Below are 15,701 nucleotides of genomic sequence, written 5' to 3'. Positions count from 1 at the left end.
TACTGCTTGAGAACAGCACTTAGGAAAAAAGAATCCTTGAGAGTGGGAAATTTTTAAGAATGATCCTTAGATGCCAAGGCCACTCATTAACATTTCTCCAATGAGAGTATTTCAAGTTGTCTGAAGTTGTGTTTCATACAAAAAAGCAACTAAGGTAAAACTTGTCTGCTCTTATATTTTAAGACCACTGGCGAAATGCACGCTCATTTAGCTGTGCGTAGGGACTCACACAAACAGAATGAAAATACACCAGCCTATTCTTCCAGCATTGCAGATGTAAGTTAGCCAGAGCACTCCCTTAAAAGTAAGACATCACTCTCAAAAACTACTTTTACATGCGGTATTTTAGACTGCGTTATATGGAAAGTGAAGTGTTTTATGAGTAAGCCCCACTCCCGATGTGGGCGGTGAATCCTGGAGGAGATGAGCAAGTCTCTGTCTCTGATTCGGTCTCAGAGCCAGTGCTACAGGGTTCTCCATTCAATCACAATCTCAAAAAGCTTTGCAGACCCAGTGGGACCTGTGACTTGCCAGGTTGTTGTAAGGTGCCAGGATTGAGGTTTCTGACCAAGGCCAGTGCCTCAAATAGCCTGATGCTGCTAGATGCTCCAATGGAGGCCTAAAATCAGCTGGAAAACTGTTAATAATAGCATTCTAATGAGACTTCCCCCAAACATCAAGGCAAACCACTATAGGGGAAGGAAGCATGGGAGGGGCAGGCTGTGATGGAACAACCTAGAGTTCAAATTAGGACTGTGCCAAGTATTGATTGCATGACTCTACAAGTGTAGCTAAATTTTTCTGAGTATCATGCAGATTCTGAGTAACACGGTTGTGCTGGATAGTATGCTAGGTCTCTCAGCTAATTCACCTTTCTGTATTCTGCTTTGTTATGGTGGGAGCTGGGGCTCTGCCAAGTGCGTTTCTTCATTGCCAGCTGGCTTCTTGTTAGGTGATCCAGAAGAAGGGGAAGGGGAGGGAAAAAACCTTCCATTTTACCTTTGGCTTGCAATTCTCATCGACTCTCCTCCCAGCAGCAACAGTTGGCCCCAGTTCTCAGCTCCTGTTGGCACTTACAGGATGAGGCTAATGGTCATATACACATCAGACAGGTGCTGACTCCTCCTTGAAAGCCTTATGTCCCAGCCCCTCAGCATCCATTATGTGAGCTTCTATTTTCTGATCCTATTTTTAAAAAAAATCTTTATTATGGTATAATTCCCATACAGTAAACTACACATATTTCAGATGTACAATTTGATGAATTTTGATAGGTGTATATACCTGTGAAAGCACCACCACACTCATGATAGCAGACATTTCCATCACTCCCCAAGAGGTGCAGATTTTGACCTCCCAATTTATCCCTTCCCACCCCCTTTAACCCCTGGTAATCATACGTTTATTCTCTATGTCTGAGAGGCTGTTTCTTTTTGTAGGTAAGTTCATTTGTGTCCTTTTTAGATTCCATGTATGGTATTTTTCTTTGTTTTTCTGGTGTACTTCACTTAGAATGACAGTCTCGGGGTCCATCCAAGTTGCTGCAAATGGCATTATTTTATTATTTTTATGGCTGAGTAGTATTCCATTATATATGTATACCACAACTTCTTTATCCAGCCATATGCTGATGGACATTTAGGTTGTTTCCATGTCTTGGGTATTGTATATAGTGCTATGAACATTGTGATGTATGTGTCTTTTCAAATTATATTTTTCTCCAGATCATATGCCCAGGAGCAGGATTGCTGTATCATGTGGTAAGTTTATTTTTAGTTTTTTGAGGAAGCTCCATACTGTCCTCCATAGTGGCTGCACCAATTTACATTCCCACTAACACTGTTCCCTTTCTCCACACCCTCTCCAGAATTTATCATTTGTAGACTTTGATGATGGCCATTCTGACCTGTGTGAAGTGATAGCTCACTAAGGTTTTGATTTGCATTTCTCCGATAATTAGTGATGTTGAGCATCTTTTCATGTGCCTATTGGCCGTCTGTATGCCTTCTTTGGAGAAATGTCTGTTTAGGTCTGCCCAATTTTTGATTGGATTGCTTTTTTTAAAAATTATTTTTATATTAAGCTGTATGAGCTGTTTGTATATTTTGAAAATCAGTTTCTTGTCGGTCGCATCTTTTGCAAATATTTTCGCCTATTCTGTAGGTTTCCTTTTAGTTTTGTTGATGGTATCTTTAGTGTGCAACAGCTTTTAAGTTTAATTAAATCCCATTTGTTTATTTTTGCTTTTATTTCCATTACTCCAGGAGCAGGTTTGAAAAAAAAATATTGCTGTGATTTATCTCCAAGAGTGTTCTGCCTATGTTTTCCTCTAGGAGTTTAATAGTATCTGGTTTTACATTTAGGACTTTAATCCATTTTGAGTTTATTTTTATATATGGTGTTAGAGAATATTCTAATTTCAGTCTTTTACATGTAGCTGTCTAGTTTTCCCAGCACCACTAATTGAAGAGACTGTCTTTTCTCCATTGTATATTCTTCCCTCCTTTGTCATAATTGACTGTAAGTGTGTGGGTTTATTTCTGGACTTTCTCTCCTGTTCCATTGATCTGTGTGTCTGTTCTTGTGCCAGTACCATACTGTTTTGATTGTTGTAGCTTTGTAGTATAGACTGAAGTCAGGGAGTGTGATTCCCCCAGCTCCATTCTCCTTTTTCAAGACTGTTTTGGCTATTCAGGGCCTTTTGTGTTTCCATACAAATTTTAACATAATATCATTGGTAATTTGATAGATTGCATTGAATCTGTATATTGTCTTAGAGAGTATAGCCATTTTAACAATATTGATTCTTCCAATCCAAGAACATGGTATATATCTTTCCATCTGTTTATGTCATCTTCAGTTTCTTTCATCAGCGTCTTACAGTTTTCGGAGAACAAGTCCTTTGCCTCCTTGGGTAGGTTTATTCCAGGCTATTTTCTTTGGTGTGATGTTTAATGGGACTGTTGCCTTAATTTCTTTTCCTGCAATTTCATTGTTAGCGTATAGAAATGCAGCTGATTTCTGTATATTAATTTTGTATCTTACAACTTTACCAAATTCATTGATGAGCTCTAGTAGTTTTCTGGCTGCTTCTTTAGGGTTTTCTGTGTATAGTATTATGTCATTCATGAACAGTGACAGTTTTAATTCTTTTCCAGTTTGGATTCCGTTAATTTTTCTTCTCTGATTGCTACAGCTAGGACTTCCAAAACTATGTTGAATAAAAGTGGTAAGAGTGGGCATCCTTACCTTGTTCCTGATCTTACTGGCAAAAAGCTGAAAGCATTTCCTTTAAGTATGAGGTTAGCTGTGGGTTTGTCATATATGGCCTTCGTTATGTTGAGGTATGGTCCCTCTATGCCCACTTTCTGTAAAGTTATCAAAAATAGATGTTGAACTTTGTTAAAAGCTTTTTCTGCATCTACTGAGATGATCATAGTGTTTTTTTCTTCAGTTTGTTAATGTGGTATTTGATTGATTTGTAGATATTGAAAAATCCTCACATCCCTGGGGTGAATCCCACTTGATCATGGTATATGATCCTTTTAATGCATTGTTGGAGTTGATTTGCTAGTATTTTGTTGAGGACTTCTGCATCTATATTCATAAGTGATATTGGCCTGTAATTATCTTTTTTTGTCGTACTTTGATTTTGGTATCAGGGTGATTGTGACCTCAGAATGAGTTCAGAAGTGTGCCTTACTCTGCAGTTTTTTAACTGTTTTAATAGTTTCAGAAGGCTAGGTATTAACTCTTCTCAAAGGTAGAATTCGCCTGTGAAGCCATGTGGTCCTGGACTTTTGTTTTGTTGGGAGTTTTTAATTAGTGATTCAATTTCAGTACTGGTAATTGGTCTATTCGTATTTCCTATTTCTTCCTGGTCCAGTCTTGGAAAATTGTACCTTTCTAAGAACTTGGACAACCTAGAAGAAATGGACTTTTCATTGGCATGTAGTTGCTCATAGTAGCCTCTTATGGTCCCTTATATTTCTGATCTTATTAATTTGGGTCCTCTCCCAAAGTAATTGATGAGTCTGACTAAAGGTTTATCAATTTTGTTTATCTTTTCAAAGAACCAGCTTTTAGTTTCATTGAACTTTTCTTTCTTTCTAGTCTATTTCATTGATTTCTGCTCTAATCTTTATGATTTCTTCTACTAACTGTAGGTTTTGTTTGTTCTTTCTCTAGCTGCTATAGGTGTAAGGTTAGGTGGTTTACTTGAGATTTTTCTTGTTTCCTGAGGTAGGCCTGAATAGCTGTAAACTTCCCTCTGAGCTCTGCTTTTGCTGATTCCCAGAGGTTTGGGACTATTGTGTTTTCATTTTCATTTGTCCCAAAGTGGTTTTTTATTTTCTCTTTGATTTCTTTGGTGGTCCATTGGTGGTTTAGTATCATATTGTTTAGCCTCCATGTGTTTGCAGTTTTTGCAGTTTTTTTGTTGTTGTTTGTTTTTTGCAGTTGATTTCTAACATCATAGCATTGTGGTCAGAAAAAATGCTTGATATGATTTCAGTTTTCTTAACTTTGTTGAGGCTAGCTTTGTGGGCCAGCATGTGATCGATTCTGGAGAATGCTCCCTGTGTACTTGAGAAGAATGTTTATTCTGTTGCTTTCAGGTGGAATTGTCTATAGATACCAGTTAAGTCCAGCTGGTCTAATGTGTCATTTAGGGCCTGTACTTTCTTATTGATTCTCTGTCTGGATGATCTATCCATTGATGTAAGTGGGGCATTAAGGTCCCCCACACTATTACTGTGTTACTGTAGATTTCTCCTTTTATATCTGTTAACAATTGCCTTACATATTGAGGTATTCCTATGTTGGGTGAATATTTACTTAAAATTGTGTCTTCTTCTTGAGCATTATGTAGTATCCTTCTTTGTCTCTTATAATGGTCTTTATTTTAAAATCTATTTTTTTCTGATGTAAGTATTGCTATCCAGCTTTCTTTTGGTTTCTATCTGCATGGAATATCTTTTTCCATCCCCTCACTTTCAGCCTGCATGTGTCTCAAGCTCTGAAGTGAGTCTCTTGTAGACAGCGTATACATGGGTCTTGTTTTTGTATCCATTCAGCCAGTCTATGTCTTTTGGAGTGTTTAATCCAATTACATTTAAGTAATTATCAATACATATGTTAATACTGCCATTTTGTTCATTGTTTTGGGTTTGCTTTTTTTTTTTTTCTCTTATTTTTGTTCTCTTTTCTTGTGGTTTGATGACTGTAGAGTTACATTGGTTTGTGGTTACCATTAGGTTTTTGTATATAAGTCTATATAGATAGATAAATAGATAGATCATATAGATAGATAGATGATTGTTTTAAGTTGCTGGTCTCTTAATTTCAAATGCATTTTAGATACCCTGCATTTGTACCCTCCTCCCCTCAACTAATTTTCTCTTTCTAGTTGTGGCCTTTGCCTTTTTTACCTAGAGAAGTTTCTTTAACATTTGTTGTAAAGCTGGTTTGGTGGTGCCGAACTCTTTTAGCTTTTGTTTATCTGTTAAGCTTTTGATTTCTCCATATCTGAATGAGAGCCTTGATGGATAAAGTATTCATGGTTGTAAGTTTTTCCCTTTCAAAACTTTAAATATATCATGCCACTCCCTTCTGGCCTGTAGCATTTCTGCTGAAAAAAAAAATCATCTGATAACCTTTTGGGATATTAATATTTTCTCCTTATCCTTAATTTTTGTCAAGTTTGATATCTATGTGCCTCAGTGTGTTCCTCTTTGGGTTGATCCTGTGTGGAATTCTCTGTGCTTCCTGGACTTGGGTGACTGTTCACTTTCCTAAGTTAGGGAAGTTTTCGGTTATTATCTCTTCAGATATTTTCTTAGGTCCTTTCTCTCTCTGTCTCTTTCTGGGACCCCTGTAATGCAAATTTTAGTGTGCTTCATGTTGTCCCAGAGTTCTCTTAAACTCTCTTCATTTCTTTTCTTTCTTTTTTCTTTGTTCTGTGGTAGTGATTTCCACTAATCTTCCTTATAGGTCACTGATCCGTTCAGCCTCATTTAGTCTATTCTTGGTTACTTCGAGGGTATTATTCATTTCAGTTATTGTATTCTTCAACTCTGTGTATTCTTTATATTTTCTAACTCTTTGCTAAAAACTTCCCCCTGTGTATCTATACTCCTCAGTTCTCTGAACATCTTTATCATCATTACTCTATAAACTCTTTCTTAGATAGATTGCCTATCTCCTCATCACTTATTTCTTCTGGAATTTTATCTTGTGCCTTGGCCTGGAAGATATTCCTCTGCTGCTCCATATTATCTAATTTTCTTTCTTTCTTTTTTTTTTTTTTTCAGTTATATTTATTGACCTTGGAGAGGTGGCCGTCTGTGGAAGATGTCCTGTGTATCCCAGCAGTACACTCATCTCTTGTCACCCAAGAGTCAAGGTCCAGCCGGTCTCGGGGTAGAATTTGGCCTGTGTTTGTAGATTTTTTCCATAGGCTTTGGGATTGTTGTTTTCTAACTTCTGGTTATCTGCCTTCTGTAGATGAAGCTGGACTAGGTACTTACACAGGTTGCCTGGCAGTGGGAGTCTGTGCTGCTGGGTAGAGCTTGGTCCTGGCCCTCTGGTTGGTAGGGCTGTGTTTAGAGGCAGTGGTGGACTCAGGAAGTCTGCTGATGGATGGGGTTTGCATACCCACCCCAGTATGTTGTTTGGCCTGAGGCTTCCCACCACTTAAGCGTACAAGCTGTTGGTTGGGGCTAGGTATTGGTGCTAATGACTCAAGCAAGAAGTCAGCTTCCAGGAAAGCTCATGTAGATGAATACTCCCTGAATGTCCACCACCAGCTTTTATGTCCCCAAGGAGAGTGACAGCTGACCCCTACCTCCCAGGAGACCCTCCAAAACCAGCAGGCAAGTCTGGCCCAGGTTCTGCCCTCGGACTTGGTGCACGTGAGATTCTGTGTGGGTTTACTAGGAGAGTGAAGTCTGTTTCCCCCAATCCTGTGTGGCTTCTGGAGTTAAGCCCTGCTGGCCTTCAAAACCACGTTTTGGCGTCTCCTCCTCCCACTGGCAGAACCCTGGGCTGGGGAGCCTGATGTGGGGCTCACAACTCTCACTCCTGTGGGAAGGCCTTTGCAATATAATTTTTCTCCAGCTTGTGGTTCCCTTTTTATGGTTCTAGTCTTTTTTTCATGGTTGTTTAGCAGTCAGTTGTGGTTTTCTTGTAGTTGTGAGGAGAGTTGAGCTCGTGGTCCTACTCCTCCACCATCTTGACTGGAAGATCTATGTTCTGATGATCTTAACTTCTTCCCTTCACTTCCCCAGCCTTACAGATGGAGCCTGCTTCCTGGATTTCTCCCATCTTCCTTTTTTTCTCATTCAGCTACCAACATCTATGCATGTGACTACCTAGATTAAATTTTTTCTGTTGAAGTATCTGAGTGGTTTCTGTTTCTCTAATTTGTCCCTTACTGATAAAATGTGAGACAGTGCTACCTACTAAATTTTTTTTTTGCATAGATTAAGTGAGGAATTGCATTTCAAATGCCTGTTACAAGGCTTGGCTCATAACATAAATACGTGACTTCTCTCCATTTATATAAGCTGTGTCCTTGGCAAAATTCCACTCTCCCCCAATACAATATTTGTGCAAGTTGTAGCTTTAGATATATTTGACTTGGGAGAAGAACCCTGGTTTTCTAACTCTCAGCAGTCTCTATGTAATCATAGATGCAATTTATGACCACAAGCCCCGTGATGCTAGTCTCTGACTAGAAATCTTATCACCTCATTATCAAGTATAGTCAGTTTACAATGTTGTCAATTTCTGGTATACAGCATAATGCTTCAGTTATACATGAACATACATTCATTTTCATATTCTTTTTCACCATAGATTACTCCATGATATTGAATATAGTTCCCTGTGCTATACAATATGAACTTATTGTTTATCTGTTTTATATATATTAGTTAGTATCTGCAAATCTCTTCCATCCTGGTGACCATAAGTTTTTTTTTCTAAGTCTGTGAGTCTTTCTATTTTGTAAATCAGTTCATTTGTGTCTTTTTAAAATTTTTTAGATTGCACATATAAGTGATATCATATGGTATTTTTCTCTTTCTGGCTTACTTCACTTAGAGTGACAGTCTCTAGGTCCATCCATGCTGCTGCAAGTGGCATTATTTTATTTTATTTTTTATGACTGAGTAGTATTCCATTGTATAAATATACCTCAAGTTCTTTATCCAGTTATCTGTCAGTAGGCATTTAGGTTGTTTCTATGTCTTGGCTATTGTATATAGTGCTGCTGTGAACACTGGGGTGCATGTATCCTTTTGAATTAAGGATCCCTCTGGATATATGCCCAGCACTGGAATTGCTGGATCATGTGGTAAGTCTATTTTTAGTTTTTTGAGGAATCTCCATACTGTTTTCCATAACGACTGTTCCAAACGATATCCCCACCAACAGTCTAGAAGGGTTCCCTTTTCTCTATACCCTCTCTAGCATTTATCATTTGTGGACTTACAGCAAGGTAGGAGGATACAAGCTTAACATACAGAAATCAGTGACATTTCTTTACACTAACAATGAAATATCAGAAGAGCAAAGTAAAGAAACAATCCCTTTTAAAATAGCATCCAAAAAAGTAAAATACTTAGGAATAAATCTGACCAAGGAAGTCAAAGACATATGCAGAGAACTACAGAACATTGACTAAGGAAATTAAAGGTGACTTTTAAAAAAATGGAAAGTTATCCCATGTTCTTGGATTGGAAGAATTAATATTGTTAAAATGGCCATACTTGACAAAGCAATCTACAGATGTAATGTGATCCCTATAAAATTACCCAGAACGTTTTTCACAGAACTAGAACAAATAATCCTAAAATTTATATAGAATCACAAAAGACCCAGCATTGCCAAAGGTATACTTAAGGAAAAGAATGAAGCTGGAGGAATAACCCTCCCAGACTTAAGACAATACTACAGAGCTACAGTCATCAAGACAGCATGGTATTAGTACAAAAACAGGCATATGGACCAATGGAACAGAATAGAGAGCCCCAAAATAAACCCACAAACTTTTGGTCAATTAATCTTTGACAACAGAGGCAAGAACATACAAGAGAGTAAAGACAAGTCTCTTCAGCAAGTGGTGGCAAGTAGTGTTGGGAAAACTGGATGGCTGCATGTAAATCAATGAAGTTAGAATATGCCCTCACACCATACACAAAAATAAACTCAAAGTGGTTCAAAGACAAGACACTATAAACCTCTTAGAAGAAAACATAAGCAAAACATCATCCAAAATAAATCTTAGCAATGTTCTCCTAGGGCAATCTACCCAAGCAATAGAAATAAAAGCAAAAATAAATAGGACCTAATTAAACTTAAAAGCTTTTGTACAGCAAAGGAAACCATAGGCAAAACAAAAAGACACCTATGGAATGGGAGAAAATTTTTGCAAAAGATGAGACTGACAAGCCCTTAATTTCCAGAATATATAAACAGCTGTTACAACTTAATAATTTAAAAAAAAAAAAAACCCCAATCCCCAAATGGGCAGATCTAAACAAGCAATTCTCCAACGAAGACATACAATGGCTAAATAGGCACATGAAAAAATGCTCAGTATCACTAATTATCCAAGACATGCAAATCAAACTACAGTGAGGTATCAACTCACACTAGTCAGAATGGCCATCATTCAAAAGTCCACAAATGATAATTCCTAGAAATTCTTTACATCTCTTCTCCGTCATACGGGTGCAGCACTTTTGGGGAAAAGACTTATTCTGTCACAATGTTGATAGGTCCAGTAAGTAAACACATATATACACAAACCAACAAAGGAACCAGACAGAACAGTCCTTGCTGTAATTTTCATTTTCACAAAGTATCTTCAAAACTGCATCTGAAGTCAACACAATTTAAAAGGGCAGGTGCAAAATGAACTTTCTAGGCTGCATCTTCACACACACATAGAGTATGGTTTATTGTCCAAGAATGTCAATGATCAGCTTTGGTTTATTTAAAAACTGGAAAATGTAAGTTTGTAAAATTATATGTGAAGATTTGGTAACACGACTGTCTTCAGAGCAGTTAGTCCCATTTTTAAGCAACAACTGATGTGAAATTTCAAAATATTTGCATGCTGTTAAAAATTCATAACTTCCTAAATTTAAGTTAGTTTCAAAACTTGGCTTGCATGGTCTCCTAATTCTCTGAAAATTTTTTAAAAAATTAAAGCTACTAGAGTTCATCTTTTTTTCTCTTGGAACAAACTGCTGGTTCTGTAAGTCACTTTCAACTGTAGAAGATTTTACCTACTCCCAACATGTAAACAGAATACTAATAATTCTGATATACTCTGGTATGTGTCCTAGTTTTCTACTGCTGCTGTAATGAGTCACTACAAACCCAGTGACTTAAAATGATGCAAAGTTATTATCATACAGTTCTAAAGGCCAGAAATCCAAAAATGGTTCTTATTAGATAAAATCAAGGAGCCAATAAGGCTGCACTTTTCCTGGAGGCTCTCAGGAATACTGTTTCCTTGCCTTTTCCAGGTTTTAGAGGCCACCCACTTTCCTTGGCATAGGCCCCTTTCTCCATCTTCAAATGAGCAACAGCAAGTTGAGTCCTTCTCACACCACATCAAGGCAAACTTTCCTCCACAGTCACATTTCCCTCTGACTCTCTTCTGAGTCCTTCTTCCACTTTTAAGGACCTGGTGAGTATGCAGGGCCCATCTAGGAGAATCTCCCTATCTCAGTGTCCTTAACATAATCACATTGGCAAAATCCCTTTTCTGCGTATGGTAACACGTTCATTGGTTCCAGGGATTATACACTTTGCTTTTCCACTTTTTGGAGAAATTCTTGGGAGATGCTCATCTAATCCAGCATCTGATGGGTGCACAGTCCTCCAGTCAGGACATTTGAACATTTCATTATATTCCTAACATTTTTAAAGCTACTTTTAAAACTAATAGTTTTTACATGAGATAAAGAGGTGTATGTAACCACTTAACTCACTATTATTTTTGCTGATATGAAGCTAAAGAAAAAAATGTTCAGTTATCTAGGGTATTTATCATTTTCAAATTGTATATTCTCTTTATTCATAAGATGCCTCTTCGAGTGTGTAGAAAAGTATAAATCAGCAGTATTTGCTAAATGATTGAATTACATATTGATCACGTATCAACAAGCACAGAGACCTCTGGAGTGAGATGGCTTACAGTGGCTTTTCTTGTGAACATTTAAAATAAAACTATTGGTATATGTTACGTAATATAATCACCCAACATTTTAGGATTCTTTCCAGCTTGAGCCTTTCCTTCGCCCCAAGGCACTTTAACTTCAGTGAGCCACAGAATCACCTGGAGGGTTTACTAACACACAGATTGTTAAAACGAAACCAAAAAACACAGACTGGGTCCTACCCCCAGAGCTGCTGATAGAGTAGTCCTGGGAGAGGGGACAGAGAATCTGCTTTTTTAAGAGTTTCCCGGGACCACGTTTTGACAACAGCTGACCCAGGATGTGCTTATGAAGGACCAACGGGCTCCAAATAGATTCAATGCATATACAAGTGCAAATATGAATAAACTAGTTCGGTATGTAATCACATCTGAGGACTGTAGTTCTCAATGTTTTGCTGATTTTCAGTTGCAGAAAGAAGTAGCCATTTGTAGTTAAATCTCCATTCATCCTAATGCCTCAGTCTGGAAAGCTCTTTAGCTTTGCAAAGACATCTCTATTCTCTGTTGGCATAATGGGGGTTGATTTACTGAAAAGGCAGCAGGAGAGTCATATAGAGATGCAAACTGTCTGGAAATCTTATTAATATGGTTGGTATTATCAGGATGTTTTTCTTCTTGTAGGTAACAGAAACCAACACTGGATGACTTATGTTCAAAAAGGACTTTGCTTTGCTGTTGCTTGTAGGAATGCTCTCAGATCTGATGGAAAGGACAGGCCCTAACCAACTGACTGGTGTCTTTGTTAAGACGAGGAAATTTGGACACACAAAAAGCTTCCAGGGAGCTGTGCACAGAGAAAAGGCCACGTGAGGACACGGCAAGAAGGCAGCCACTTGCAAGTCAAGGAGGGAGGCCTCAGAAGAAACCAAACCTAACAACAGCTTGGTCTTCGACGTCTAGCTTCCAGAACTGTGAGGAAATACATTTCTGTTGTTTAAGCCACCCACCCAGTCTTTGGTGTTTTTTAGGTTTGCCAGGGGTGCCATAATAAAATACCAAACATACCATCTCAGGAAGATGGTGAACTGTTGTCTTGGGTATCAGAGACAAAGGTTCCGCAGTGTATTCGAAAGCTTGATCGTGTTTTTTGTTTTTTTTTAAATGACAAAAACTCTAAATTTATTTAAATACATTACAGCTTTTGAGCTTTCTGTGAACACAGAAATCACCTGGTTGGTAAATCTGTAATACAGCCACTGACAACGCTTGAAGATAACAACTGTTCCCCTTTTCTCTAGACTTAACAATGCTGATATATTTCACTGGTCCTCATAGGACGTATATTAACTTGGTAATATATGATATTAAACCCTGATCATCTGTTTTACTCTTCTTTGGGATTTTCTCAAGTTACCCCAAGGCAGGGCCTCAAATGGACTGCCACATGTCACGTGGCAAAAAAAAAAGATGTAAAAAGCCAGCCACTGGCTGATTTTTTTATTTTCAATAAGTATACAAACAACTCCTATTTACCCTTCACTAACATTCCCCCAGATGTTAAGATTTGACTGTCTTTGAGTAGCTTTTCAATTTTCCACAGACTCGTCTCTGTAGGTACCTGTTCCTGATGATTACTGATGTCACGTTTATTACAGGCTTTACGTTTTAGTTCTCTCTACTGTCTCAGGATGTTTATGGTTTGATGGTCCCCTTGAAGTCCATTTCTATTTCAGTAATCTCAGCCTTCCCTGTTAATGTCAAATTCTTCAAGCTACCTCAGTATGGAGCACTTGCAACTCTGGGATGAATTTACTCCATCTGCAATCACAATCTCAAAAAATCAACCCTATGAAGTGATTACATTATTCTCATCTGAGATAGATAGGAAAAAATAGATCACAGACAGATTAAGTAACTTGGCCAAAAGGAATCACCAAACCATGCTTTTTGCTTTAAGCAAAACTGGGCTACATACACAATGGTCTTTAATTAACTTCTGACTTTCAATATTCATTTAAAACTAACATTGATTTTTCTAAGCATCAACATTTCATTTCAAAAACACTGTTCATGGGGGAGACTGACTAAGAGAGCACTCACTGGTCACTGGTGGAGGCCTTAGTGGAAAACACATTTGCATATGGTTAAATAATGCCAAACTTCTCAAGGCTTTTGGCAAAGCAGGTGTAAAACAGGAGGGAAATATGTCCTGGGTGTTTTTGATGACTCAACCAAGTTAATAGCTCTTATATTTATCTTAATGATTCTTTTGAATTTTGCATTCTGCTCAATAATATACTTGTGCTTACTTTATGTTTACATGCCATTGGTTACACTTAGAGATACTGTTTTCTATATTCCCTGGTTGTTAGATGAGATACCGTTGCGATTGACTTTATGAATTTTAAAAATGAAATGGACTGAAATGAGGGAGGTTCCATGAGCCAGAAATATCTTCTGGTGCTACAATAAAAATGTCCCTAATGTTTCCAAAGAGTCAGTTCAAGACAGTGTATATTCAAACCATTGCTGGAAATTTCATGAGTTGTGGGTACATTGGAGCCATACGACAGGGCTGAAATTTCTCTGCTCCACTGGGAGTTCTCTTTTACCATCTCTAGCATATACTCATCAAAGGACGCTTTAGTGAAGAAAGCTGAATGGTGATGTTATTCTTATCTTTAACAAAGACATGGTAAACATCATTACTTTTAATTGAACTAAAGTGCTCAAATGCCTCATCATCCACACAGCAATTCTCCTAGATCAGCTCTCAACATTCATTTTAATTGTACTGATCTTGTCATATGCAGTAACAACCTTGAGAATGTCTTCTTGCAATCATTGATTGAATTATTTAGCCTTGAAAAAGTATCTTCTAGATAAGCCAATTTTGTTAAAACATCCTTTATCACTGAGAACAAAAAAGAATTAATTCATCTTATCCAAAAGGTTGACCTTTCACTGAATGTGTTCATTTTCCTTTCTGTGAGGAAAATAATCACTGGAGCCAGGGTCAGAAAATAATGGTCCTCCTGCTTAAGCATGTGAGTTGCGGTTTTCCAGATTAAGCTGGAGCTCGTCTGTGTGGTAAGTTTTCAAAGTCACTTCTATTGTTTTTTTTCTCTTCAAAATGATATTCAAATCACTGCCTCTCCCCCCCCCCCTTTTTTTTTAACTGAAAGTTTCCATTTTTACCACCCCATTGAGCTCACAGAGGAAATCAGGAGGCATATTGTTTGAGGTGAGTATTCTTGGTAAATGCTGCAGTAGCTGCTGGGTCATTCACAGTAAGTGACGCCCTTGATGCAGGTTACAACTCCCTAAGTTCGATACAGGCACCTTTTTTCAGCTTGGCTGCCTCTTTTTGATCCAAAATAGACTTAGCCATGCCTACAGAACGGGCTCTATCAAATATTCTCCAGTTACATGAGCTTCATCTTTTAAAGTATTTTTGAAAATGACCTTGAAGTTAACTTTGAAAGATATTTATTTGCCTATTTTTGCTGAATTGCTCCCAGCAAAGTCTTCTTTTGTTTTAATTTGGAAAATATTCTCCAAATTGTGTTAAAATTGTGTTAACTGGGTTTTAAATTATGCTGTGGAAGTGATATAGACCATTTTGTGTCAAAGTTTTCTAGTAAAAAGTTTTCCAGGTTTTAGGTTTGTTATTCCTCTATAGTAAAAAACCTCATATTTTAAATAAATGTGAAAATATATTTTATTTTGCTAATACTTACCACTTACAGGGTAGTGTTATAATTTTATTAAATGTCATACATACTGTGACTCTCTGGGAAAATGTCCCATTTGAAAGAATTCTCAATACCTTGATTTTTCATTTTTTAAAATAATGTTGTATAAACTGGAAAGTTTTAAGGCTTTTAATTAAAACTTTCTTTTTAAGGCAATAATTTATACATTCATCTCAAAATATAATTAAGAATTACTACCTTTAAAAGACAAACCAAGAATGACACTATAATAATAACAACTAACATTTTTGGTTATTTTATGATATTGTGGTACTTACTATGGTGGAAATCATAGCTAAATGTAATTGTATTCATGTCTGTCTAGATCATAGATTGAAATAATTAACATTGTGCTTTTTATTTCCCAAATGCTTGTTTGTGACTTTCCTAGTTAGCTAGAGGCATTCCATGTTGCCTCCAAGAGAAGCAAGTTTTTTTTTCTTTTAGTAGTGGCATTTTATTTTTTTTTTTAGTATAAAGAAATGCTACTGATTTCTGTATGTTAATCTTGAATGACAATTTTACCTCTTCTCCAGTTTGGATCCCTTTTAAGTAAAGAAACAATCCCCTTTAAAACTGCATCCAAAAAAATAAAATACTTAGGGTATTAATTTGACCAAGGAAGTAAAAGACTTATATGAAGACTAATATGTGGAGAACTACAAACCATCAACTAAGGAAATAATATTGTTAAAATGGCCATACTACACAAAGCAATCTACAGATTTAATGGAATCCCTATAAAATTACCCAGAACATTTTTCACAGAA

The 15,701-nt window shown here is 37.2% G+C and overlaps 1 long non-coding RNA gene across 7 annotated transcripts in view; it reads left to right on the top strand.

Moving 5' to 3' along the window:
• Positions 1–15,701, top strand: part of LOC123616261 (uncharacterized) — a 556,494-nt gene that overhangs the window by 521,999 nt on the left and 18,794 nt on the right. For 4 of the 7 annotated variants that reach the window (XR_012506407.1, XR_012506410.1, XR_006724194.2 and 1 more), the window contains 3 exons: positions 1,725–1,760; positions 6,312–10,702; positions 11,858–14,266. This is a non-coding gene — a long non-coding RNA (uncharacterized LOC123616261). The remainder of the gene's footprint in view (positions 1–1,724; positions 1,761–6,311; positions 10,703–11,857; positions 14,267–15,701) is intronic. The other 3 variants (XR_012506412.1, XR_012506411.1, XR_012506409.1) reach the window with 2 other exon arrangements.

This window comes from Camelus bactrianus, chromosome 4, assembly GCF_048773025.1.
Source record: "Camelus bactrianus isolate YW-2024 breed Bactrian camel chromosome 4, ASM4877302v1, whole genome shotgun sequence".
Taxonomy (NCBI): Eukaryota; Metazoa; Chordata; class Mammalia; order Artiodactyla; family Camelidae; genus Camelus; species Camelus bactrianus.
The sequence above is the reverse complement of the archived record's forward strand: the minus strand, read 5'-3'. Positions and strand labels throughout refer to the sequence as shown.